General features: G+C 48.0%; 1 long non-coding RNA gene and 1 pseudogene across 2 annotated transcripts in view; one reads left to right on the forward strand and one right to left on the reverse strand.

Moving 5' to 3' along the window:
* Positions 1-261: 261 nt before the first annotated feature.
* LOC144329958 (uncharacterized) lies at positions 262-23,722 on the forward strand (annotated as a pseudogene). Its single transcript, XR_013395726.1, has 5 exons — positions 262-402; positions 831-922; positions 22,785-22,856; positions 23,077-23,146; positions 23,377-23,722. The product of XR_013395726.1 is annotated as an uncharacterized LOC144329958 (transcript).
* LOC144329963 (uncharacterized) overlaps positions 17,555-24,777 on the reverse strand; it is a 96,468-nt gene continuing 89,245 nt past the window's right edge. Inside the window, exon 3 of the long non-coding RNA XR_013395732.1 lies at positions 17,555-17,918. This is a non-coding gene — a long non-coding RNA (uncharacterized LOC144329963). The remainder of the gene's footprint in view (positions 17,919-24,777) is intronic.

Genomic DNA, 24,777 nt, shown 5'->3' on the forward strand with positions numbered 1-24,777 from the left:
TCTGGAAGCCAGCCACCACGTGCCCTCATGCCCAGGGTCTTCCTGGTGGTGGAGCAGCAGCGAGACTAGTACCTGGGTCACCTGCAGCAGTATGTGGCCACCTATCAGCTGCTGACCTCTGAGAAGGAGGCGCTGCACAGGCAGTTACTGCAGACCCAGCTTGTTGTGGACCCGCTGCAGCAGCAGGAAGCTTGGGGAAAACCGGTGGCTGAGATGGCCTGCCAAAGCTGCAGGAGACCCAGGGGAGGGAGTTGCTGAGGACAGAGCCCCAAGAGGGACGACCTGGCATCTTCTGTGCCTTCTCACTCTCTTTCCCGGCCCCTTAGGAGCACCTAGAAACTGCCAGCCAGCAGAAATAGCAGCTAGAGACCCAGTTGAGCCTCATGGCTCCCCCTGGAGAAGGTACAGGAGACCACTCAGAAAGAGGAGACAGCCCCAGGAGGAAGGGGGGACTGTCAGCAGCATAAGATTGAGAAGCTGGAAGAGACCTTTAGAACATCTGGTCATTATGCCGACCGGGTGTCTGCACTAAGCTCGGCATGAATATGGTGACCTCCTGGGATTGAGGGGCCACCAGGTTGCCTAAGGATGGGTGGACTGGCCCAGATCAGAAAGGGAACAGGTCAGAACTCCCACACCAAGTGGTAGCAGGACTGTGCCTGGGAAATATAGCAAGATCTTGGTGCTTAAAAGGAAAAATAAAGAACAGCAGCTCATTCCCCTCTGGGGAAGGGCTGGGTCAGGGTTACACAGTGAGGGTGGGGAGAGGTGGGCCCACAGTACCTCCCTAGTTGGGTTGTCTGAGGACCCCTCTGGCCACCTCCCCACAGGAGATGAAGGAGGACATCTGGACACTGAGGAGGAGGAGGTGCCTCAGCCCATGTCACGCATCCTGGAGGACCTGGAGAGCCGGGAGGCCATGGTGAGGTGACTCCCCCTGCACATCCTTTGCCACCTTCCTCTGTGGTCCCTCCCAGACTCCTTTATGCTCTTGGTTTCCCCACCTTCTGATTTCTTACCCCTTCCAGGAGCCAGTGGTCAGACACCATTTCACCTCTGACCAAGAGGTACACTCTCTGAGGTCCCAAGGGAAGGGGCTGCGCTCCACCTCCCTGCCCCGTTTGTTCTGTGAATGTCCCTACAAGAAGGGGATCAGGGTGGCCAGTCCATGCAGCCAGGTTCCAGACATCCCCAGGATCTCAGCCCCTCCAAGGGTACCTGGAACATTGAGGCAGAGGGAAAAGCAACTGGCCAGAACACACACCCAGCTCCCCACACGGTCTAGAAGGTTTCTGGTCTCTGCCTCTCAGGACCCCAGACTCCCCCGATTCAGCCTCGTCTTAGTTCTGACTCTAGTACCCAGAATTTGCCTCTATTTCCCGGTCCAGAAATTGGAAAAGAACATCTCCAGGTCCCCTGCTTGAAGACCTGGCCAGAGCTGGTGCCAGGCTACAGACACCTGAAAGGAGGCGAGAAGGGCACACTCGCTTTTCCCTTGTCCTGGGAGGCCCACACACCAACATTGCCACCACTGCTGCCCCCGAGGAGCACAGCCAAAGTAGACACACACAGGAAAAGGGGAAGGGTTGAGTGAACCTGGGACACTGCACCCCAACTTTAGTGTATTTTTGAATTCAATTTGCTAATATGTAATGGAGGATTTTTGCATCAGTATTCATCAGGGATATTAACCTGTAGTTCTCTGTTTTGGATGTATCTTTGGTTTTGGTATCAGAGTAATGCTAGCCTTGTAGAATGAGTTTGGAATAGTTGGGTAAGTTCTCTAGTTTTGGAATAGTTTGGGTAAGGTTGGTGTGAGTTTTTCTTTAAATGTTTGGTAAAATTCAGCAGTGAAGCACTAGGTCCCAGATTTTCTTTGCTGGGAGACTTTTTATTACCATTTCGATCTCATTGTTTGTTACTGTTCAAGTTTTGGATTTCATCATGGTTCAATCTTGATAGGCTGGATGTGTCTAGAAATTGATCCATTTTTAGTTGGTTTTCTTATTTCTTTGTATATAGTTGCTTATAATAGCCACTAGTGATCCTGTGAATTTTTGCGGTATCAGTTGTAATGTTTCCTTTTTCATCTTTGATTTTATTCATGTGGGTCTTCTTTTTGTCTTAGTCTTAGTTAGGCTAAAAGTTTGTCAATGTTGTTTATCTTTTCCAAAAACCAACTATTCTTTTCATGGATGCTTTGTTTTTTTCATTTCAATTTCATTTATTTCTGTTCTGATCTGTATTATTTCTTTTCTTCTAATAATTTTGGGTTTGCTTTGCTCTTGCTTTTCTATTTCTTTAAGGTGCATTGTTATGTCGTTTATTTGATGCTTTTCTACTTTTTAAAAGTGGGTGTTTATAGCCATAAAATTCCTCTTAGTACTGCTTTTGTCGTATCCCGTAGGTTCTGACATGTTGTGTTTCCATTATCATCTAAGAAAGATTTCAGTTTCCTTCTTAATTTCTTCACTGACCCCACTGGTCATTCCAGAGCATATTATTTAATCTCCATGTGTTTGTATAGTTTCCAACATTTGTCTTGTTACTAACTTCTAGTTTTATTCCATTGTGATCAGAGAAGATGTTTGATATTATTTCAATTTTTAAAAATGTTTGAAGACTTGTCGTTTGACCTAAGATATGGTCTGTCCTTGAGAATGATCCATATGCTGAGGAAAGAAATATGTATTCTGTAGCCCAAGGAAGAAGACACCCGTCCCCACTCTGCTGCAACACACAGTGCTCCGCTCAGGGATGGGGCAGTGGTGTGCTGTTGTTACCCAAGGGGCTCTCTGTCGGGGCAGGAACAGAGTCTGTTCTGTAGTGTTTGCCATTTTTGGTGGTGCAGATGTTCCATGGCTGATTTCAAGCTGCCACCAACTTCTTAGCCTATCCAAGTATTTGAAAGGATGTGGGTGTTGTGATCTAAAGTGTATCTTTATTAGATATACTCCAAGCCCAATTATGCTATAGTTCTTGCAGACTGATAGAGGAACTGCCTTGGTGGTCTCGGATAAGATCTGGAAGAATTCTCTGGGCTACCAGACAGTAGAGATCCTTATTCTCTACCCGTAACTGTAATTTCTCTCCAAAAAAACAGTCTCTCTCTCTCTCTCTCTGCTGAGCCACTTGGAGCTGGGGGTGGACTGACACAACATCCCTATGGCCACCACCACTGGGACTGCACTGGGTCAGACCTAAAACCAGCAAAGCACTGGGTCTCACTCAAAGCCCTGTCAACACTACCTGGCTATTGCCTATGTTCACTCGAGGCCCTGGGACCCTCCAGTCAGCAGATGGCAAAGCCAGCCAGGCTGGTGTCTTTCCCTTCAGGGCAACAAGTTCACTCAGGCCCTGCTGGATCCGAAGATGCTGTCTGCGAGCCAGAGACTGGAGTAAAAAACCTTAGAAATTTACCTGGTGCTTTATTCTAAGGCAGCTGAGCTGACACTGAAACCGTGAGACAAAGTGCTTCCCACTCTGCCTTTCGCTTTCCACAGGCAGTGGAGCCTCACCCTGTGGCCACCACCACAGGCCCACAGGTAGTGCTGCCAGGCTACTGTTGATGTTTACTTAGGGCCCAAGGGCTCCTAAGTCACTTGTGGTGAATGCTTCCAGGCCTGGGCCTCACTCTTCAGTGCAGTGGGCTCCCCTCTGGCCTAGGGCAGGCCCAGAAATGCTGTTTAAGAGCCAAGGCCTAAAATCAGTGACCATAAGAGGCCATTTGGTGCTCTCTACCCCATTGTGGCCAGGCAGGCACCTAAGTTGCAAGACAAAGTCCCTTTTACCTTTCCGTCTACTTTTCTTAAGTAGAAGTCTCTCACCACAGCCACCATAGCTGGGAATGTGCTGGGTCTCCCCTGAAGCCAGCATGTCTCAGAGCCTTACTCCAGGCCCATCGCATACTACCTGGGTATCACTGTTGGCTATTCAGGGCCCAAGGGCTCTTGAGTCAGCAGGTGATAAATCCTGCCAGGTCTAGAATCTTTCCTTTAAGGCAAAAGATGCACCCTTCTGGCCCAGGGTATATCTAGAAAGCTAATTCAGGAGCTAGGTCCTGGAATGGGGGCCTCTCAACTCTGACAGGTGCTCTGTCCTACTGTGGCTGAGCTGCTGTCCAAGATGTGAGATAACGTCCTCTTTACTCTACCCCTTCCTGTCCTCAAGCAAAAGGGAGTCACTTGAGTTAGTGCAAGCTGCGTTGCCTGGGGTTGGGGGAGGGGTTGTGCAAACACTCCCTTGGCTGCCCTGGCTGGTGTCTCTCTAGATCTTGTGTTCCCTGAGTCCACTGGCTCTGAGCCCAGCATGGCATTAGGACTTCCCTAGGAGTTGAAGTCCTTATGGTCTAGACTGCCTTTCAAGTTTATTTAGGGCCCCAGAGCATAATAGCCTGCCATGCCAAGGCTTGTGAAAACCCAAGCCTCAAGCCTTGTAACTACTGGGATGGGTGAAGCCCTAAGGCAAAGTCCCACAGTTGCTGCATTCTCCCTCCCCTAGATGCACAGATTCTCTCTCAGCCCCACAGCGGTGACTGCTGGGGGAGGGGAAAGGGCAGGGGTGACATTGGTGTTTCAAGACTGTCTCTCCTACCCTCCTCAGTGCCTCCTTCAGCCACATGAAGTTAAACCACCCACGTCCTGTGAGTCCTTGCCTGATTTTTGGTTCTTATGAAGATGGTTTTCTGGTGGAGACAGTTGTTACATTTGATTTTCTTGCAGGGGGAAGGATTGGTAGAGACAACTATGAGCCATCTTACTCTGCCCCTCTTCCCTCACTTAACTTTACTTCCTAGGAGCCTGTTTCCAAATACAATCACATAGGGTGTTAGGGCTCCAAGTATGAATTTTGCGGAGACACAAGTTAGTTTATAGCATTTGGACTTGGTGGGGGGAGAGAGAGAGAACATTAACAGGAAGTTCACAGTGTAAGCAACAGTATGGAGGTGGGAAAGTTCAGCTCATGGATAGAAAAAATTGATCCAATTGAGCAGGGCCCACAGGGAGATGTGGTGGAGTGGTGAGAGGTGGGCTGGTGAGAGGTGAGCCACATCCAAAGAACCTTGAATGCCAGGCTGAGGTGGAAGGCATTTCCTATTGTGTAGAAGGTGCCATGAGGTGGTGGGGAGGGTAACACGATGAAAGGATATTTGGGAGGATGGATCTGGCATCAGTGATGGCTGGGGGTAAAGAATAAACAAAGCTGGAGGCCGGGAACTGGACATATGGCCCAGAGTTCAGGCGTAGGCTGTTCAAAGGCAGTTTCCACACTGAGTTCCAATGTGGATCCAAGCATGCAGTGGGTAGACGATTTGGAAAAGCAAAACCATTCCCTTCCCATTACCACACAGTTTCCCAGCTGAGCTCATCACCAGAGTCCTACAAATCAGACAGTGAAACTACCCCAAACTCTGTCCCTAGAAGCTGTGGCCCACAGGGAGCCCTTATCCAGCTGCAGCCCAAGGACACTGCAGCCTGAGCAGGACTGCACCTGTTCCCTCCCAGGAGCCTCATCTCTGTCTAGCCAGGCTTTGATTTCAAATGCCCTCAGCTTTGACTTTGAAATCTGTTGGGTGAGATTCATGAGAGCTCTGTCCTTCTTTGGGTTAGGGATTTTTAAATAGTTTTTTCAAGCAGGTAGTAGATCAACTCTACCTGCTTACTTCTGTGTGCATCTCTTGTTCCCTGGCCCCAGATCTTTTTCCTTGGTTTATCCTCTCGTTGTGTTGCAGCACAGCTTCCAGTGGCTTCCAGAGAAAGAATGAATGGAAGCCAAGCTTTCTGACCCTCATGAATTTTAGGATGTCATTGTTCTACCGCAACTCCTGATTAGTAGTTTGACTGGATGTAATGCTGTAATTTAAATGTACCTTCTCCTCACATTGGGAAATATTGCTCTATTACTTTCTAGTTCCCAGTGTTGTTGGGAAGAAGCTGGTGTCATGCAGAGTCTTGGCTCTTTACATATGACGTGTCTTTTCTCTCTGGAAGATTTTAGGATTTTCTCTCTTTGGGTTCTTGGAATTTCCCAATGATATGCCTTGTTGTAGGTCTTTCTTCGTTCACTGTGCTAGTCACTTGGTAGACTCTTGAACTAGAAAATTATGTGATTCTGTTGCAGGAAGCCACCAGCAGGTTCATGTAAGCTGGGTAATTGCATTCTTTTCTTCCAAGGACAGAGGTATCAAGGCCCTGGGAACCTTATAAGTGGATGTAGGGAAAGGGGGCCTGAGGTGAATCCAACAAAGCTGCAGCACCCACTGAGCTCATGTCCCAGGGCTAGGTTCTGCCTGAGGACAATAGACATGGGTGAGGCCCACTTCCTGCCCAGTCCCATAGTTGGGCTCAGGACACACATGGTCCAGGAGGCCCCGGGTTACATTTACATGCACCTACCTGTATGCAGCATTCAGTGAGCCACAGGACAACTTAGGGAAGGGGGCAGCTCCAGAGAGCAGGATAGGAGGTAGATAAATAATCATGGGATGTGGAGTGGCCTTGTGGGGAAGGGACAAAGGTAGGGCTGTGTGTGTGTGTGTGTGTGTGTGTGTGTGTGTGTGTGTGTGTGTGAGATGCATATTGGGAAAATGGAGAGAACATTTTGTCTGCCCCCTTTTCTGGGCACTGCACCCCTTTTCTCATGAATAGTTTTTCTTCCCATCATGGACTGAAAGTCTCTGTCTCCTCCAAATTCCTATGTTGAAGCCCTAACCCTCTGCATGGCTGTATTTGGAGATGAGGCCTCTAATAAGTCATTAAGGTTAAATGAGGTCCTAAGGATGGGGCTCTGATTCAGTAGAAATAGTGTCCTTATAAGTCGAGACATCAGAGAGTGCCCTCACTCACTCTCTCTGCACAAATACAAAGAAGAGGTCACGTGAGCACACAATATGGCAGCCACCTACGGGACAAGAGAAGAGGCCTCAGAATGAAACCTACCTTGCTGGTACTTTGTTCTTGGATTCCCCAGCCTCCAGAACTGTGAGAAATAAATGTTTGTGGTTTAAGGCACCCAGTGTGTGGTATTTTGGCATGGCACACTGAACTAATACATCTCCCCACCCTACTTCAAACACATGACACTAGAGGGCTTGGCAGTTTGTGTCCCAGCTACCCAGCCAACCCAGACCAGACCAAGCAGAAACTTTTTTCTGGAATTTTCTGAATCGGAACTAATGGAGGGGAGTCCCGTCCTTTCTTGGGGTCAAAACCAGGATGATGGAAGCCTCGTACTGCCAGCAGTCTGACTCCAACCTTGTGGGGAAAGTTGCTCTGAGATCACAAAACTGATCTGCAGACTGAGGTGGAGACGGACACAAGGGAAGGAGCCTGCAGATCCTAACAGTGCTGCTGACTCTGAGTCCAGGTATTCCTGAAACCCAACTGTTCCCTGTTCTGCCCGTGGCTAACTTACTGACCAATGAGCTTCCCCTCTTGCCTAAGCCAACTCAAGTGAATTTTCTGTCACTCACCCCCAAAGAGGCCTGACTGCAATGGCAGGGCATGGCAGGGCTGGGCTGGCTGGGGCAGAGGACGGTGTGGGTGGAATCAGCAGTGACAGGCAACCAGGAAGTGCAGTTATCGCGTGGACTCCATGAGGTCTTCCTCCAACCCCAACTGTGAGCAAGGCTGGACTCATAAGCTCAGTAGGTCAGAGCGAGGGATTTGGTCCGAGGTGCCATGCTCAGGGCTATCTTTCTATGAGCCAGACTCTTGTCATCAAAGGCTTTGCCATCAGAGATAGTTTTAGTCATATCTTGGGTTCACTTGATCAATTGCTGTTCTGCTACTTTCAGGATCTTTACTCTAGGCTGTCCCACATGGGTGGGAGACTAAAGGCTGTATACACGAGAATACACTGACCTGGGAGCACTCAGGATTTAATGACTTGGCAAGGACACCTCGGGCTCTAACACACTGCTGGAGTGGCTCCTTGAAATGTGGATGGAACAGTTGCTGCAGTGAATTAGGTGTAGATTATAGAACTGCATTGGCAAAGCATCAGAGAAGCTGGAAAGTACAGGGAGGTAGGAATGTTGGAATGGTTCATTATATGCCAGCAGATTCAGAATCCACCACTTGCCTATGTGCCCTGGAGGCCTCACAGGAACTCCCCTCTCTAGGCTAACAAGGAAGGCACTAGTGAGAAGGGCACCTGAATCTTTCAGAGACTCAGTGGCACTGTCCTTTGTAGGCCAGGATCAACAAGAGGAGATGCTGCCATGAGACCAGGCTTCATGGTGTCAGTGGGAATGGTGGAAGGCGAGAACAGCAGATGCCAGGTGGTGGCAGGAAACAACAACAACGAGATCTGGCCCGCAGAAGGCTGCAACACAAAATCGCAATTTCCTAGCCAGTTTTCAGACTGAGACAATTGAGACCTACAGCTCATGGATTGTAGGGGAGTCTGGGTATTTGTGGAAAAAATCCTGCAACATTATCACATGGTATTCATTAATTATTCTCCAGAAGGATCTGGGGTCATTGATAAGAGTAACAGTAACTGATGAAAAGGGAACACCCAGACTGAGGATCATTTACGTAGTATTAGAGCTGACCCTGACACCATAAGATCCACAATGCCACCATGTCCCCTCTCCAACAAGCCTGAGGACACATGAAGGCTCGGTAATAAATGGAACCCTGGATGAAGAGACCGCAGCCCCATCCGGTTGTCATTTCTCTGTCACTAAATATGCAACCGATACGAGTGTGCTTAGAAGCTAACAGAGCTGTCACTTTACTCCCTGACCTGTGGGTATGAGCCCCTATAGTAGGAAGAGCCCAGGGGAAGTCTCTGAAACTCCCTCTTCCCACTTCCAGGAGCAACGCAGTATTCCAGGTGGAATCACAGAGATTTATCACCTCCCTCAACTGTGACCGCCACCTTATGGTAGTATTCTTACATTTTCCCACCTGTCCCTTGTGCTATTCTTGTCATCATTTTACTTCCACATGTTATAAACCCCACAGTATGTTACTAGTTTTGCCTCAATGATTTCTAGACATCAAAAAATGAGAAAATAGGATCTTTTCAATGTATCCATGTATTTATGATGTCAGTGGTCTCCATTCCTTTGTGTAGATCCAAATTTCTATCTAGTATCCTTTTTCTTCTGACCAAAGAGCTGCTTTTAACACTTCTCAGAGTGTAGGCCTGCCGGTGATCAGCCTGGCTTTTGTGTGAAAAAGTCTTTATCTTTTCTTCATTAAAGTTTTTGAAAACTTTTTTTCCTTTTCTTTTCCTTTCCTTTCCTTTCCTTTCCTTTCCTTTCCTCTTTTCTTTTCTTTTCTTTTCTTTTCTTTTCTTTTCTTTTCTTTTCTTTTCTTTTCTTGTCTAGAGATGAGGCCTCACTATATTGCCCAGGCTAGTCTCAAACTCCTGGCCTCAGACAGTCCTCCTGCCTCGGCCTCCCAAAGTGCTGGGGTGATTACAGGCATGAGCCACCACACTTGGCCTCACTGACTTTAACTGCTTTTAATCCCATATCTGCACAGTTGACTTTTTCATCTCTAGTAATACTTTTTTGTTTTATTTTGAGACAAGGTCTCACCGTGTTGCCCAGGCTGGAGTACAGTGGTGCAATCACAGCTTACTGAAAGCTCGACCTCCTGTGTTCAGGTGATCCTCCTGCCTCAGCCTCCTGAGTAACTGGGACTACAGGTTCATGCCAGCATGCCTGGCTAATTTTTAAATTACTTATAGAGATAGGTCTCCTTACATTGCCCAGGCTGGTCTTGAACTCCTGGGCTCAAGGAATCCTTATGTCTAAGCCTCCCAAAGTGCTGGGATTACAGGTGTGAGCTACCACACCCAGCCTGTGAGTTTTTTGTTTTTTTTTTTCAATATATCTTCCATTTCTCTCTTCTCATCATGTTCAGATTTTTCTAGCCTTCTTGAACATATGGAACATATTTATAATATATTTTTTAACATCCGTATCTACTAATTACATCATCTCTGGGGCCTATTTCCATTGATTGATTTCTCTCCTGGCTATAGGCTCTAGTTTGCCTTTTTTTTTTTTTTTTTTTTTTTTTTTTTTTGATAGGGTCTTACTCTGTCACCCAGGCTGGAGTGCAGTGGTGTGACCTCACCTCGCTGCAATCTCTGTCTCCTTGGGTTCAAGTGATTCTCATGTCTCAGCCTCCCAAGTAGCCGGGACTACAGTTGGGTACCACCACTCCCAGCTAATTTTTGTATTGTTAGTGGAGACAGGATTTAGCCATGTTGGCCAGGCTGGCTTTGAACTCCTGGCCTCAGGCAATCTGCACCCCTCAGCCTCCAAAGTGCTGGGATTACAGGCATGAGCCACTGTGCCTGGCCATTGCCTGGTGATTTTTTATTGACTGGTAGACATTGTGCTTTTGTGTTGTGATTTTTGGATTTTGTTTTCCTTTAAATAGTGTGGGACTCTGTTCCAGCACTAGTTACTTGAAATAAGTCGGATCTATCAAGATTTGCTTTCAATCTTTGTTCGGACAGTTTCAGAGAAGCCTTTACTGCAGTGCTCATTTAGCCCCACTATTAAGGCAATACTTTTCTAAGGCTTCCTTTCCATTTCCTAAGTGTTATGAGGTGTTTTCATTCTGACCAGTGAAAATATGAGTTATCTCTAGCCTGTTGTGAGCTCTGGGAATTCTTCAGTCTGCTTTCTGGCGGTTCTTTCCCTGTGTCCTTTCTTCTCACATATGTCCATATCAGCCCTTTGCCAAGGGCTTGAGGGCATCTTCCATAGGTCTCCAGAGCACACGCGTTCTCTTCTCCCACCTCCTCCGTGGTACTGTACCTCACAAATTCTACCGGCCTTGAAGACCTTCCCAAGCTCTGATCTCTGTCTCCTCAATCCACCACGACCACTGGACTTTGGATTCCCCTCCCTGTGCTGGAGCCTGTAATTGCTTCCGAGGGTGAACACTGTAGGGTTCACCTTCTTTTAGGGATTATACTTCTGCTCGACCGTTCTCCAATGTCTGAAAACTATTGTTTTATATATTTTGTTCCATTTTTCTAGTTATTAAAGGTTGGAGGCAAATCTGGTCCCTGTTAGCAATCAGGGCCAGAGGTAGAGGTTGCAGGATGTTGTTTACATCCGTATCTTTTTTTTTTTTTTTTTGAGACAGGATCTCGCTCTGTAACCCCAAGTGGCACTATCTGAGCTCACTGCCACCTCCACTTCATGGCCTGAAGAGATCCTTCCACCTCAGCTTCCCAAAGTGCTGGGATTACAGGTGTGAGCCGCTGCACCCAGCCTAAAATTGTATCTTTCTTATTAACAGGGAAGTTAAACGTTTTATCCTGTGTGTCAGCAGCATTTGCATTTGTTTTTCTTTGAACTTTATTTTTCCCGTTTGAACTTTCCATTTTTCTTAGAATTGTTAGTCTTTGTCTTCTCTACTTTTAGAATAGAATGAATATGATATTAATAGTACTTCAAATTGTGGCCACGATGGAGTACCTGTATTGATGATCGTTTCCCAGCATAAACAACTACAAAGCTGCACAAAGTACATGAAGAAATTGTCTTCAGGCATTGGGCAATAGGCAGTTCCAGGTACAATCTGTGAGAAGGGAATCACATGAAGGGACTGCTACATTTTTCAGGTGGAGAAAGTTTCCAAACCCTCAAGGATAGCATGAGGAAACAGAGTCCAGCCCGAAGGGTTCAGTGTTGTTTGGTGGAGGAAACAGAGACTGCTGCTCAGGGCTGCTAAAATGTATGTGGCAGAGTATCAGAAAGGATGGAGTTGCAGAGAAGGAGCCCCAGAAATCTTATAGAGTTTGCTGCAAGTCCTTGGCCAAATCTCACACTATGAATGTGTGGATTGAGACTCTGCAAGGTCCAGCACAGAACAGCCAATGGGGAGCTGAAAGCTAAACAGCAATTTCAGTGGTCACAGAGTGCTGGAGACACATCTGAATTCTGGTTCAGCCAGAGTGTCCACTCTTGGAATCTCAGGCCTCGATGAATATCCCAGATACTCCCAGGAGGGCCTAGAAGGCCATGCCTTGGGATTAAGGAAGATACCCCAGGAATAAGGGCAAAACTGAACAACAGCTCACCCTAACAAAACCTAAAATGTAGTCTGACACACATGATCAAGTTAACCCATCAGTAATTTAATTCCCTGCCAAAATAAAACTCAACACTAGAGCAGGATAACATAATCCACATCTCTACAATGAAGGTTCACAACATCCAGCAGCTCAAGAAATACTGACTACATGTGTGAAAAAGAGAGAAAATGTATCCTAAAATTAAGAGAAAACCAGTCAATACAAACAGACCCACCGTGCATGGAGGCTCATGCCTGTAATCCCAGCACTTTGGGAGGCCAAGGCAGGTAGATCACTTGAGCTCAAGACTTTGAGACCAGCCTGGGCAACATGGCAAAACCCCATCTCTACTAAAACTTCAAAAATGAGTTGGGTGTGGGGGTGTGCAGGGGTCCGTAACCCCCAGGCTGTGGACTGTACCAGTCGGTGACCTGTTAGGAACCAGGCTGCACAGCAGGAGGAGTGGTGGGCAGTGAGTGTTACTGCCTGAGCTCCGCCCCCCATCAGATCAACAGGCATTAGATTCTCACAGGAGCGTGAACCCTAATGTGAACTGCACATGCGAGGGCTCTAGGTTTCACACTCTTTATGAGAACCTAATGCCTGATGATCTGAAGCGGAACAGTTTCATACCATAAACACCACCCCCAACCCCGTCTGTGGAAAAATTGTCTTCCACAAAACCAGTCAGGACTGCTGGTGGCTTGTCCCTGTGGTCCCAGCTAGTTGGAAGGCTGAGGGGAAAGGATGGCTTGAGCCTGGGAGGTGGAGGTTGCTGTGAGTTGAGATCATGCCACTGCACTCCAGCCTGGACAACAGAGTGAGATCTTATCTCAAAGAAACAAACAAAAGGGCCGGGCATGGTGGCTCACACCTGTAATCCCAGCACTTTGGGAGGCTGAGGCAGGCAGATCACCTGAGGTCAGAAATTCAAGGCCAGCCACACGAGGTGGAGGTTGCAGTGAGCCAAGATAGCACCATTTTACTCCAGCCTGGGCTACAAGAGTGAAACTCCATCTCAAAAAACAAAACAAAACAAAACAAAACAAAAAAGCCATGAATGGCTCACATATTGAAATTAGCAGGCAAGAGCTTTAAAGTAACTACATACATACATTTAAGAATTTAGAGAGGGCCGGGCGTGGTGGCTCAAGCCTGTAATCCCAACACTTTGGGAGACCGAGTCGGGTGGATCACGAGGTCAGGAGATCGAGACCATCCTGGCTAACACAGTGAAACCCCGTCTCTACTAAAAAAGAAATACAAAAAACTAGCCAGGCGAGGTGGTGGGCTCCTGTCGTCCCAGCTACTCAGGAGGCTGAGGCAGGAGAATGACGTAGACCCGGGAGGCAGAGCTTGCAGTGAGCTGAGATCCGGCCACTGCACTCCAGCCTGGGCGACAGAGTGAGACTCCGTCTCAAAAAAAAAAAAAAAAAAAAAAAAAAAAAAAAATTTAGAGAAATATCAACACCTGTGAAGATGGTGAAAAAAGAATCGAGAAAATAAGTTTCAGTATAAATGTGTCCTAAATATGCGTGGTACATACTTACTAAAAAATAGTTTATTTTTTATCAGAAATCTAAATTTAACGGGGCATCCTATATTTTATCTGGCATCTCTATACCAAAGGCAAGCAGGAGAGAGTCCAGAGTCCTATCTTCCAGCAGGCAACCTAGCCTAGGACAGGGCCTGCCAGGGGCAATTGGGCATTGGATGGGTTAGAGATGCCAGTCATTCAGTGTGCCAAAGGTTTGCCAGATCTGCATACAATCAACATTATTTTTATTCAATATTTTTGTCTAAAGCAACTTTAAAAATTTTAACCCTTTATTTGGAAATACAGATTCAGAGGAAATGTCAAAGATGGTACAAAGAGGTTTCATGGACTCCTCACTCAGTTTTCTCCAAAGGTTCTATTTTGTATAAATGTAGGACAGTATCGAACGATGTCATGTGTCTAGGTCTATGCCATTTTATCACATATGTAGACTCCTTTAACCACTGCTGCAATCAAGATACAGAACTGTTCCACCACCACAAAAATTCCCCTCCTGCTATTCCTCTACACTCATTCCAGGCTCTTTCCCTCCAGTATTCCTACTCCTGGCAACCACAAATCTGCTTTCTGTCTTTATAATCTTCCCACTTCAAGAACATTATAAAATGCAAAAATTATCCAGGCATGGTGGCACCAGCTTGTAGTTCCAGCTACGTGGGAGGCTAAGGCAGAAGAATCACTTGAACCTGGGAGGTGGAGGCTACAATGATCCTGCCATTGCAGTCCAGCCTGAGAGACAGGGTGAGACTCTCAATGAATGAATGAATGAATGAATGAAGGCCTGGCACGGTGGCTCACACCTATAATCCCAGTGCTTTGGGAGGCCGAAGCAGTTGGAACTGTTGATGCCTGGAGTTTGGGACCAGCCTGGCCAACATGACAAAACCCTGTCTCTACTAGAAATACAAAAATTAGCCAGGCATGATGGTGTGCACCTATACTCCCAGCTACTTGGGAGACTGAGGCACAAGAATCACTTGAACCTGGGAGGCGGAGGCTGCAGTGAGCCAAGATCATGTCACTGCATTCCAATCTGGGCCACAGAGTGAGAGTTCATCTGAAAAACAAAATAAAACAAAACCAAACAAAGAAAAAAAGAACATTAAATAAATGGAATCACACAGTAGGTGGCCTTTTGAGACTGGCTTTTTTTTTTTTCTACTCAGCAAATGCCCTTTGAGATCCATCCAAGTTGTGTATGTTCCTTTTTATTATTATTATTATTTTCTGTTTGAGATGGAGCCTCGCTCTGTCATCCAGGCTGGAATGCAGTGGCACAATCATAGCTTACTGCTGCCTCAAACTCCTGGGCTCAAGTGATCCTCCCACCTCAGCCTCCCAAAGTGCTGAAATTATAGGCCTGAGCTATGGAGCCCGGTTTTAAATCTTAATAAATATCTCCCCCTGGTCTGCTTCCGTGACTGACACACAGGCTGGCATCTTGTGCCCAGACAGACATGTTTCTGGACTTGGTTCCATTTGTTCTGATGGGTTCCTCCTTCTCAATGACCGTACGTTACAGTATGTGGCTATTCTTACACGTTTCTATATAGACCTGAGGGTTAGTGTATTAATGTCAAAGTTCTACTGGTGTTTCGAGGCTGGGTGAAATGTCTGGGTTAATTTAGTTGTGGGCATCTTGACAATACAGGCTTTCCCTCTAGGAATGGTGATTCTGCGATGCAGGTTTTGCACATTCTGGTTTATTGCTCGGCTCGCTGCCACAGAGGGATGGCACTGCTCCACGTGCCATGCCCAAGAGATGTCCCACCTTATCTTTCTAATCAAGCTGAATGTTCTCAGCTGACAGCATATCATCAGTGCTGCGGGGACTCACTCCCTCCAACCCGAGATGAAGTGAGGCGGAGACTGTGGAGCAGATCCGTGCTGAGTGCATTCGTCCTTCCTGACCCGTACTGCTGCTGGCCGGGTCTGTGTCTGAGCCGTCAGAGGGCATTGATTTGGGGACAAGCTGGGGGCAGTGCTGGAGAGATGGCCCTCACCTCCCTCAGCTCCTCCTGTCCAGCCAACACTTGGCCACCAAAGGCCCCTGACTTTCAGGCCTTAGTCACCACTAACGGGGTGCTGCATGGAAACAAAGTGCAGGCCCAGAACCTGCAGTTCAGGTCACGCCTCCTTCCAGTCGAAGCCTCTATCCCTCCCAAATGATTCCAGCCTCATTCCTCCATGGGCCAAATATCCTAAACAAAGGCCTGGAAAGGGGGTCTTTATCCGAGTGCCCAGAAAACACACACAGAAAGGCTCTGCATGCCCCCCATGGCCTGTCACAGGTAAGAGCCTGCCCATCGAAATGCACAGTCCTGGTTCTTGCAATGAGGTGAGGAGTGGAGGAAGAAAAGGTCCATCTCATTCTTTCGTCAGGAACCTAAACTTGGAAAAGTCAGACACAGTAAATTTCTTAATCCTGATACTTTTATAACTGGTTACAGTGGAGTCACATGCACAACTGTTTTCTGACATCTTTCAACTGGCCACATAACACCTTGTAATTTATTTATTTATTTTTATTTTCTAAGCCCAAGGGAGTGGCTCATGCCTGTAATCTCAACACTTTCAGAGGCTGAGGCAGGAAGACTGCTTGAGGATAGGAGTTCGAGACCAGCCTGGGCAACATAGCAAGACCCCCATATGCAACAGAGAAAAACCCTGTCTCAAAATAATTTTTTCGAGTATAGTGGCATGATCACAGCTCACCATGGCCTCCAACTCCTGGGCTCAAGTGATACTCCCACCATAGCAGCTGGGACTCTAAGAGTGCACCACCACATCTGGCTGATGTTTTAATTTTTGGTAGAGATGCGGTCTCACTACGTTGCCCAGGCTGGTCTTGAACTCCTGGCCTCAAGAGATCCTCCCAATGCGACCTCACAATGCACTGGGGTTACAGGCATGAACCGCCATGCAGCCCCTGCAAAATCTAACTGTTCTTCAGGTGCTTCTTTTGGACCTCCTAGCTAGACTGTCATTGGCAAATACTAGTTTATTATTTTCCCACATTTATGTTAATGGATTTCCCATGTTTTATTTGTCTAGACTAGGGTTTCTCAACAGCGGCACTATTGGTGTTTTGGGCTGGATAATTCTTTGTTATGGAGCTGTTTGTGCCTCGCAGGATATTTAGCAGCATCCCCAGACTCCGCCTGCTACGTGCCAGTAGCACTCCTCAGTGTGACAGCCAAAATGATTTCAGATATTGTCAAATATCCCCAGGGAGGCAAAGTCACCTCCAGTTGACAACTGCTGACCTAAAAACCTCTGGAACAATGTTAGATCATGGTAATGATAACACATACTGCTCCTGAGCTTAATGGGAATACCTCTAGCATCAAAGTATAGTAGTCCCTGTATACTACTGTCTGGGCTGTGATCAGCACACTGTATTAGTCCATTCTCATGCTGCTATGAAGAAATACCCAAAACTGGGTAATTTATAAAGAAAAAATGTTTAAGATGACTCAGTTCTGTATGGTTGGGGATGCCTCAGGAAACTTACAATTATAGCAGAAGACACCTCTTCACAGGGCAGCAGGAGAGAGAAGGGGAGCCGAGCAAAGGGGAAAGCCTGTTGTAAAACCATCAGGTCTCGTGAGAACTCACTCCCTATCGCGAGAACAGCATGGGAGAAACTGCTCCCATGAATCAGTTATCTCTACCTGGTCCTGCCCTTGACACGTGGGGATTATTGCATCTCAAGGTGAGATTTGGATGGGAACGGATCTAAACCATATCATACCCTTTATTTTAGCATACTGTATCAAAGCATAATTTTCTTTGTTCTTTTTTTGTTGTTGTTTGAGACAGAGTCTTGCTCTGGCTCTGGCTGGAGTGCAGTGGCATGATCTCAGCTCATGGCAACCTCCACCTCCTGGGTTCAAGGAATTCTTGGGCCTCAGCCTCCCAAGTAGCTGGAACTACACCCAGCTAATTTTAATTTTTTTTTTTTTTTTTTTTTTTTTTTTAGTACACATAGGGTTCGACATGTTGGCCAGGCTGGTGTCAAACTCCTGGCCTCAAGTGATCCCACCACTTCAGCCTTCCAAAGTGCTGGGATTACATGCATGAGCCACTGCACCCAGCCTGAAGTATAATTTTCACAATGTGAAAGGCTTGACTTTCATACAAATAATGAAGGAATATGTATAAGATATTTTCTTTAATTTACAAGGGAGTCAGCAACACGGTGAAGCTAGTTCAAGGAGTGTTTTGAGAGACAGTGTCTGTAGTGCTCCAGGAAGGGCATTCCAAAATACGTTCTGAGATAGAGACAAAACTTGTTAATATCCTAAAGGGAGGCTGGGCGTGGTGGCTCACACCTGTAATCCCAGAACTTTGGGAGGCCGAGGCAGGTGGATCACCTGAGGTCAGGAGTTCAAGATCAGCCTGGCCAATATGGTGAAACCCTGTCTCTACTAAAAATACAAAAATTATCCAGGCAAGGTGGTGGGCGCCTGTAGTCCCAGCTACTCAAGAGGCTGAGGCAGTAGAATCGCTTGAACCCGGGAGGCAGAGGCTACAGTGAGCCAAGATCATGCCACTGCACTCCAGCCTAGGTGACAGAGCAAAATTCTGACTCAAAAAAAAAAAAAAAAAAAAAAAATAGTCGTCTGGGAATAAAACTGTCCTCTTTGGGAGTTATCTTTTCTACTGGACAGAAATCTGTAAGTTAACATATATACATATTCTCAAGTATATTCATAATATATTCTCTGGCATATTTCCGTACATTAGTGGTTTTGAAAGCATAGTCTCAAGTTGGAAGCATCAGCATCATCTGGGAACACAGACATGCAAGGCTCAGGCCCCACCTCAGACCTATTGAGTTAGAAACTCTGGTGTGGGGCCCAGCACGCCACCCACCTTTTAACATCATTTCTGAATTTAAATATTTTGTCTGTGTGATGTTAAATTTGCTGTTTTGTTTTTCAAATACACTTCAAATACATCTTCCTAATTTTCTTTTTAAATAAAAAATGGTTTTCCAAATCTATCCATTTTTCTCTTCTTTAAGCTACTGATAGCATGGAACAAAAGTTGAGCCATTCTTACGTCTTTTTTTTTTTTTTTTGAGACAGAGTCTCACTCTGTCGCCCAGGCTGGAATGCAGTGGTGGAATCTCGGCTCACTGCAACCTCCACCTCCCAGGTTCCAGCGATTCTTGTGCCTCAGCCTCCCAAGTAGCTGGGATTACAGGTACCCAGCACCACGCCTTGCTACTTTTTTATTTATTTATTTATTTATATTTTTTAGTGGAGACAGGTTTTGCCATGTTGGCCATGCTGGTCTCCAACACCTGACCTCAGGTGATCTGCCTGCCTTGGCCTCACAAAGTGCTGGGATTACTGGCTTGAGCCACTGCACCCAGCATTTTTTTTTTTCCTTTTTTTTTTCTTTTTTGAGATGCTCCCCCTCTGTTGCTCAGGCTGGATGGAGTATAGTGGTGCCATCATGGCTCACTGCAGCTTCCACCTCCCAGGCTCAAGAGATCCTCTGACCTCAGCTTCTTAGGTAGCTGGGATGACATGTGTGCACCGCACAAGTGGCTAATTTCTTTTTTTTTTCTTTTCGAGATGGAGTCTCACTCTTTTGCCCAGGCCGGACTGCAGTGGCGTTATCTCGTTATCTCGGCTCACTGCAAGCTCCACCTCCCAGGTTCACATGCCTGGCTAATTTTTTGTTTTTTTAGTGGAGATGGGGTTTCACTGTGTTAGCCAGGATGATCTCAATCTCCTGACTTCGTGATCCACCCGCCTCAGCCTCCCAAAGTGCTGGGATTACAGGCGTGAGCCACCGCACCCGGCCACAAGTGGCTAATTTTTTGTAGAGACTGGGGTCTCCCTATGTTGCCCAAGCTGGTCCAGAAATGCTGGGCTCAAGTGAGCCACTGGCTTTGGCCTCCTAAAGTGCTATGATTACAAGACTTATGTTCTTAAAATTTTTCTTTGATATGATGAAGGATAGTCTAGTAACTTAACATACTTTTGTTTTCAACAGGCTAGCGCTTATGATTTGTAAAAGAACTCTTCAGAAGTGAGCTCAATTTTACCATGAATTGGGACACTTTCCATCTCTTTCTATTCTATAGAGCAGTTTACTGGTCATGAGCTCTGTCTTTTGAAAACTTGAAAGCCTGCAACAATCAAACCAGCTGCACCTGGTGCATGGGATGGGCATGGAATTGAGGAGAGAGCTCAAACTACGGTTAGCCCTCTGTATCCTCGGGTTCTGGATCCTTGGATTTAACCAACTGTGCATCAAAAGTATTTGGAAAAAGTAAAACAATAAAAAACAAAAATTTACAAATACTTTGTAACAGGTATTTACAAAGCATTTACGTTGTATTAGGTTATAGTAATCTAGAGATGATTTAAAGTATAGGGAAGGATGTGCATAGGTTATATGCAAATACTATGCTATATTATTATCAGCGATTTGAGCGTCTGTGAATTTTGGTATCTCTGGGGTCCTGGAACCAATATCCTGAGGTTACTAAGGGACGACTGTATTCAAGCTCTTCTTTGGTTATTAGTCTATTCTCTAATGTATTTTTGTTGTTGATTTGTCTTTTTGTTTTTGCCTCTTCAAATCAATGTCGGAAACTTAGTTGTTCTAAACTACCCATTAGCTCAAAGCTACCAGTAAGCAGACTACCACTGCAATCTAAGCAACCGACTTTTTTTTCCCCATCAGATTGGCAAGAATTAAGATAAGCCTCTATCGATGTTACAGCTGTAGGGAGTTTTCCTGAGCATGTTAATTATGACAGCCCTTTTTGCTAGGCACCTAGATGATTCATCAAAATGAAATGAAATCCCCACGCACTTAAAGAAGTTATCTGGTTTATTTCCTTATCTGGGTGCTGGTTATGTGAGGTCCACAGTTGATGAAAGCTTATTAAGCTTTATATTTCTAATAGGTACAATTTTCTGCATGTGTAGTATAGTTCAATAGTTTGAAAAACGTCTTTTGCCACAGTCCGCAGCTGTGTATAATGCTATTCGCTTAACAGTGGAAAACATGGCAATGACCTGAATCTCCCTGGCTCCCGGGATCCTACCCGCTTAAACAAATGAAGTAACTTCCACTGTCAGTTAAACGGGGGGTTGGCGCTGGTTTTTCTCCAGGGAGGGATTCTGGGAGACGGAGGAGGGGACGCCAGCATATCCTTCCCGGCGCTTCCCGTGGGCTGCCGTCGCTCCCAGCCTCACTCCAGCAGGCCCCGCCCTCCCAGAGGCCGTTAGTCCCAGTCACCTGATCCTGGACTCAGCTGACCCTGCCGAACGGGAAAAAGAAATTCCCGGGCCCTGGCTCCCCAGCGCGAGGTTGAGGCACCCGAGTGAAGCGAGGCGGGGGATGCTGGAGCGGGAATGAGAGGGGGCCAGTGGCTCGGCAAACGGTGGGGAGGTTGTCTGCACTGGCCTCTCCGCAAACACAGTGTTTGCCGGCGTGAGGGCTGTGGGTCTGGTAGAGAAAAGTCCACTGCCACCCGGCCACCCGGCCCCCGAGGCGGAGGCGGGGGTGGGTGGCAAGTAAGACAGAGCAGGCCGGCGGGCTTAGAGTCCCCGTGCTTCCCTGGCGGAAGGAAGGGCCCCTGCCTCCCGGGGCAGGAAATGGGGCTTGTCTGGAGCTGGGAGTTCTTTCAGGGCTTCCCCAGCCCCAAGAGGACCTCCCAAGGACACCCTCTTCCCCAGCCCTGCTGTGGGGCTTGTACAAGAACGTGCTTACCATCCGGCTCCCTCTTCCACACTGTTAGGAAGACCCTCCGCTTTTTCCAGACCCAGAAAGTAGTAGTTTTAGGGTTGAGACTTACCTATCCATTCATCAAATCCATCCATCCTTACGTTGTAAGCGCCAAGTCTATACCATGTAGTGTGCTAGGCACTGGGAGGACTTGAGCTGCCTAGGGAAGGGGAAATCGGAGGCCTGAATTGGCAGTCATAGTTAAGGCTCCAGGGGCAGAGACCTAATTGCGCCTTGCGTGTAGTGCTAAGGGGGTTTCCTGAGGATGCCATCAACCTTAAAGACGGATGGAGAAGCTGGCTGGCTGAAGTACGGTTTGTGTACCGGGGCTTGGGAGGCAAGGGTGGGAGGCATGTGTCTTCAGACAGGGAACAGCATGTGCAGAGAATTCAGGTGAGAGAGAGCATGGCTCCCCAGGAATGAATGCATTTCCCATAGCTGGGAGAGTATCATCTGGAGGTTAGAGAAAGATGAAGCTGCACAAGTAAAGACCAAATCTTCCTGGCTCTTGAATCACCACAATCAAGATAATGAGCATTCCACTGGCCCCCAAAACTTTCTTGTGTGAGGGGCTATTTTAGGAAGTATGATCAAGAAGTGCCGGCCTTCCAGGGTGCAATGGCTCACGCCTGTAATCCCAGCACTTTGGGAGGCTGAGGTGTGCAGATGACCTGAGGTCAGGAGTTCAAGATCAGCATGGCCAATGTGGTGAAACCCTGTCTCTACTAAAAATTAAAAAAGCCAGGAATGATGGCACATGCCTGTAGTCCCAGCTACTTGGGAGACTGAGGCAGGAGAATTGCTTGAACCTGGGAGGCGGAGGTTGAAGTGAGTCAAGATTGCACCATTGCACTCCAGCCTGTGCAACAGAGGGAGACTCTGTCTTTAAAAACAAAAAGTGTGGGGGGTGGGGACTGGTCTGATGAGGTGTCACTTGAGCAGAGAGTGGAATGAAATAAAGGATAGCAAGCCACACAGAGTGCAGCAGGCGGGGAGGCAGGAGCAAGGCTGGCATCTTTGGGCAGCAGCAAGGAAGCCAGAGTGGCTGGAGTTGTGTGAGTATGGGGAAGAGGTGAGAGGTCACTTATCTCTATGAGGCCCAGGACTTTTGTTTTGTCCCCTGCTGTACCCCCAGCACTTAGAGTGGGAACTAGCACAGAGAAGGCACTCAATTGATGTTTGCTGAGCAGACGAATGCCTGGAGTAGACCTCAGAGCAGGGTTTGGTGGCAGGGTGGGTCAGGAGAGAGTTCACTCAACAGCCTGGTGATAGGGGAGAACAAGAGGCCAGAGGGTATCCATCTATGACGGGGACCAGGGGTCCCTGCTGGGCAGCAGTGTGGGAGACACACGGATCCTGGCCACACCTCAGCCCTCTCTCCAGCCTGATTACCTGCCTCCCTCCCTTGCAGAGTTTCCGGTTCTGTGGTGATCTGGACCATCGCGACTGGGTCCTGGCTGAGATCAGCACGCTGGCCAAGATGGTTGAGTGCACAGGGTCTACTCTGGGTGGAGGAGGGGCGCTGGGCTGGGGATTGTGGGTGTAGATGATGGTGAGGTTTCTCTGGGGTTAGGGCCTCAGTGCTCTCAGCCTGTGCTACCATGCTTTGTGACCGTGATCAGCGGCTGGCCTGCTCTGAGCCAGTCCCCAGGAAGGAGGCGTGAGGTTCGCCAGCCTGGCTGATGTAAGGACTTCCCTTGCAGTCCTCTGTGAAGTTGTGGCTGCTCTGCAGCCAGGAACTAAAGGAGCTGCTGTAATGGGGGATTGATATGAGTACAAGACCCAGCACTCCATTGTCCCATGACCTTATGACCCCCAGTGCCCTGAAACTCTGCACTAGGCCCAGGGAGATGGGTGAATCAGCCTCTCAACCTCTCTGGGAACCTCCCATACTTCTATCCAGCCTGTCTGTTCCTTATCACAGGATCCAGGCTGTGGATGAGTGGCTGGTGAACAGGGGCCTGACACCCCCTAAAGGTCTCCTTTCTCTACAGTGTGAAAAGAAAAGATCCTGAAGCTCACGGCTGATGCCAAGTTTGGTGAGTACTCTGCTGAGTCCACAGGCCCCAGGCAACCCTGGGACCTCGGCCTGGTGCCTGGTACAGAGGCCCGCCCACCGCTCCCAGCAGCATCCTTAACTTACCTTCCCTAGTGGAGAAGCATGAGGGAAAGAAAGACATTGACAGTCCCACCTTCCTGTTCTCTGCCAGCTCCTGGTGTAGCAGTAGCAGTGCCTGTGTCTCCAGGGTGCATGGGAGCTTTGAGCTGAAGTTAAGAGGGCAACAGGGAGGTGGCTGGGCCCATAGTGACACCCCCTGTCCCACCCACGGGTCCTTCAGAGTCAGGCGATGTGAAGGCCACAGTGGCAGTGCTGAGTTTCGTCCTCTCCAGTGTGGCCAAGCACAGTGTCGATGGCGGATGATTGTCCAGTGAACTGCAGCAGCTGGGGCTGCCCAAAGGTACGGGTTGTGGGTGGGCAGCTGGGCAGCCTGTGGGCCAACGGCTGCTAGAGAAGGGGCCAGGCCCTGTGACCCTATGGTGTACCCTGCCCTGTCGACCAGGAACCCAAGGCCAGCTCCCAACTGCTACCTCCAGAGCTACTCCATTCTACTCCCAGAGCACGTGGCCAGCCTGTGCCCCTGTTATGAGAAGAAACAAAGCACCTTGTAGAAGCACTTGGGGTCTACAACCTACGCAGCGAGTATGAGGCCAGCCAGGGTCCAGGCTCATTCTAGAAGGTGCACGCAGCATGCAAAGTACATGGAGAGTCCAGGGAGACGACTTAACCACAGTCACATACTGAGCAGCTGCAGAGCTGGGACCTGGCCCTGGGTCTCCTGAATCCACGGACTCTGTGGTATGTACGTACAGGATCAGACCTTGCCCTTTCCTCCTAGCTGACCCTTTCCTAGCCCCCCATGTCCCATGTGTGAGCACCTAGCTCACTCTCGTTCCTCCCTCTCCAAAGTGTGGTCTCTTGCAGCACGAGTGGCAGAAGGGGCAGCAGAGACTGCGGACCCCTCAGCTGCACCTAAGACCTCTGTGTGGTCTAGCTGTGTGTGCTGGGGGAGGCTTTTGGCCACCATTTCCCCCTTTGTAAATGAGACCGATATATGTGGCATGGAGGGTGGGAGGCCAGTGTGAGTTCCATGCACTTGGAGCAGGGCCCTGAATGAGCATGGACGTGGGAGCAGGGGTGTTCCTCGACTTTATGCACCTTGGGGATGGGAGTGGGGCTCCCTGCGTGGGTTGACAAGGCATTGCTTTTCCCCACCCCACCTCTGTCCCAGCCCTGCAAGTCAGTCCTTGGGGGTCTAGGAGGGAAGAAGCGCCTGGCTGTGTGACTTTGGGCTGGTGCCTGGCCCTCTCTGGCTCTGAGTTCCTGGGAAAGTCAGCACTCAAGA

This window comes from Macaca mulatta, chromosome 7 (genome assembly GCF_049350105.2).
Source record: "Macaca mulatta isolate MMU2019108-1 chromosome 7, T2T-MMU8v2.0, whole genome shotgun sequence".
Lineage (NCBI taxonomy): Eukaryota > Metazoa > Chordata > Mammalia > Primates > Cercopithecidae > Macaca > Macaca mulatta.